The 3,426-nt window shown below is 39.5% G+C and overlaps 1 protein-coding gene across 1 annotated transcript in view; it reads right to left on the reverse strand.

Annotated features, from left to right (window-relative positions):
* Positions 1 to 1,643, reverse strand: part of bmp4 (bone morphogenetic protein 4) — a 12,977-nt gene extending 11,334 nt beyond the window's left edge. Inside the window, exon 1 of the mRNA XM_048600272.1 lies at positions 1,430 to 1,643. The gene's annotated coding sequence lies outside the window, so the exon portion shown is untranslated. The remainder of the gene's footprint in view (positions 1 to 1,429) is intronic.
* Positions 1,644 to 3,426: the final 1,783 nt, after the last annotated feature.

The raw sequence follows: 3,426 nt of genomic DNA on the forward strand, positions 1-3,426 counted from the left end.
GATGCTGCTTGGCCTGCTGTGTTCATCCAGCCCTGCACCTTGTTGTCCCCCATTCAAAGCGCTGGGCGAGGAGGCTGATCACCTGTCAATCACTGCAGGGCTCGGAGCCTCAGGCTGCAGCAGCTGTTGCTGCTGAAACAGCATGAGCATCGCGCCGAATATGAAGGGGAGCTTACAGACACATGGCCGTGCGGTGCTGCAGCCGGGCATGCGATTTTCACATTCCGCCAGAATGAACCCACGGGAATGCTATAATAAAAACGGAAAATGCTAGAAACACTCACCTGAAAGTAGCATTGTCACAGATGCACTCTGCCTTACATAGGGCAACATTCAGTGAAGGATCGTGTGCATTTTCAGTCTCTATAACAAACGGCTAATCGATGCGACAGAATTGATATCACGATGGTCGCATTTTTATCAACCGTAACACCCATGAAACGGGCGACACCGTTTTTATGTCGGTGTTTCACAAAGTGCACAAAAATATCACTGACAATTTTCGTGTACAAATACTGTCGACAACCTCCCATTAGGAAACGGTTGTAAGTTATTTAATGGCATATTAAAACTAGGAACTCCGGTATCGTCGTGTCGAGACCCCACAATCATGCACGGTATTAAATCGCACACAACATCATTTCTACAACTTCACAGCAAAACACAGAAACTCCCAAATAAGTACTAAACGATCCCATCACCCATTTTCACTAAAAGCGTCATGAAAATGCTCCTAAAATGCATTAACAATGCAATGCAAATTACACAAACATTTCACATAGATCACTAAATGTCGGGTAATTCTTTTGAACTTCCAGATAGAGTATGAAAATGACTCATTGGTTTGCCGAGGTTTAGTGAGAAAACAGGCATCTCACCTCAGCATAAAAATGCAACTGGCCCGAACCGCAGTCATTATCCGTTTTGTCTTACGTACTCGTTAACCTTCAATCACTGTCTGGACTGATTTAATCAAAATCGAAGCAACGATTTTAATACGTTGAGAATCAAAACACGTAAGTTGCGAGTGTTTTACACACGATTTTAACGCAAGTTGTCTTTCTCCAAAACTATTATTCAACATTAGCATCGGCAGTTAAATTTATCTCGATACTGGCAATGAACTTTCAAGAAATGAAACCAGCTAAATATTTATACACTGGAAAATAAGTCAATCAATGTTCAAAATACCGCCAATTTCGATAAATACATCCAGTGGATATGTTCATTATAAAGTGAATTCTGAAACTCCAAGCTGACATTAGCGCCCTCGCGTTTTGTTAACTGGAGCACGTGAGATTACACTAATAAAAAGCCAATGTGTAGGTGAAATAACCATTGCCGGTTTTTATTGAGTAGTTTTCCCATTTGCGCGATACAGCAATCTCAGGTTTACCATATATATCAACACGAGTTAAAAATGACTCACCATGCAAGTATCGCATCCGTATACTCCACAATAAGTGTATCTAATTCCTCTGCATCTGTAGGTAGAACTTGACAGAATTTTTGAATCAATAAATTCAATTTATCTAAAACGGACTAGATTAAGGCGCCAGAGACGGACGCGCTCGAACAAACCCTCATATTCGACCCATTTTAAGAAACCAAACTGGAACTATCAATTAATCCGACTAATAAAGTGGCCGCCCAGTTTCTGCAATTTGTTGGAAAGTACGTACGTCATTGTGGTATTTTAACCCGAGTTCATAAAGCCTCACTTATGCGATCTCTATGATATTCCACTTCCTTCCTGCAGAAGTGGCTAATAGCTGCATATCCAAGGCGATACGGCGCGTGAACACCGTATATACATAATAAGTAGCACTTTCCTCTCTCACGGTTTTCTTTAAACTAGCCCCATGGCGTTTCTCTTAACTTTGTTGTGCGCAGCACGTTAACTCGTGGCTTGGGAAGCATTGCATTTTATTCAGAATACGCATATCTGTATTCGAGTTCTTCCGGAGCGACAGAAATTTCCTGTGAGCAAGAGAAAATAGGTTTGAAAGAAAAAGGAAAGGCAGAAAATGTAGTTACAAAGTTAATTCGTAGGGTTAGGTGGGGTATAGAACCAGAGCACGACGAAGATGTTTTAAAGTTAGTTTTGGTCAGTACCAGCTAGCAGCGAATAACTAATGAAAGGTAAAAAGCCTTTAGACGAGACGAAAGTCAATGTTTCTAAGTGCCCTGAATAGTAGGACGTAGGAAAGGTTGCATTGGAAGGATTGTATCCACAATATGCAGAATATATACATTAATTCAGTTTAAGGTGCGATTAAAAATAACTACAAAGCAGAGACAAATAGGTGTCAATTTTCCATCTAGGTCACGTTTCCGCAGTCATTCTTAAGGGAGACGGTGTTGTGTCAGTCCTCCCCACCAAAGAAAAAGAGAAATGCGTGTAAAGTTAGGAGAGGAAACCAAGACGAGAAGGTAAAATCTTGAGGGACACAATGTCTTAACCTTATTGCTTAGTAAACGGGCTTCACATCTATCGAGGTAGAACCTTAAGCATTTGTGGCTAATGTTCTGCAAACTGTTTTATGTCATTATTCAAACGTTGAGAATAAATACAATTTTTGACACTTTATGACGAAAATAACGATGCCTTTACACTGCAGCCTTGAGAGGGTTCATTTCAGAGCAGCTGTTTGGAAACCAGGACCTAGACTTCCAAGTGAGTAATATTTTCTCAAATTATTTGGACACTTAGAAATGAATTTGTTTAAATTGGATAAAAATGGAATCAGTGGGATCCTGTTCAAAACGGTGATAGGTGTATGTACCTAATTTGAATTAGGCTGCTCGTGACAAATTTGAGACAACAGAACTTGCATGTAAAACTGAAGATTAGACATAGATTAGGAAAGTAAGTGCAATGCTAAAACAATTATTGCTATGTTGACATCTTTGCAAAATAGCTGTATAGGTATGGAGTTAGGGGTTAAATTAACATAAGCATTTATCAATAGCTATGATAAAATATTTTGCACAACATGATCATTCCTCAGATACTGAAATGATGGAATTGAAATCAACTAATCAATGATAAATGATCTCACAATAGAGTTGGATTTGCCTTATGCCTTGGAATGTGGGAACAGTGACAACATACACAGAATCTTTCATCAGGAAGTTAAGCAAGTTCAGTAATTGAGCTGAATACATGATATGGTTAAATATACCAAATACTTGTATTCACTGCAACAACTTATACTTAGATGGAGGCTTTAAAATAGTCAAGCAGGGCAATCGGTACTGAGTGAGAAGACCGTCCGGTAAGGTAATAAAGGGCATATTAACCAGCTAGATTTTGAGTAGGCTTCTAACAATGAGGAGATATTTAACAATATTGGAGGGATTTAGCAAGAGAATGGCAGGAGTGTAGAGCTATGAGAATGAATTAACAGGAAAAGGGACACAGAG

Source organism: Rhincodon typus, chromosome 8, assembly GCF_021869965.1.
Source record: "Rhincodon typus isolate 14 chromosome 8, sRhiTyp1.1, whole genome shotgun sequence".
NCBI classification, from domain to species: Eukaryota; Metazoa; Chordata; class Chondrichthyes; order Orectolobiformes; family Rhincodontidae; genus Rhincodon; species Rhincodon typus.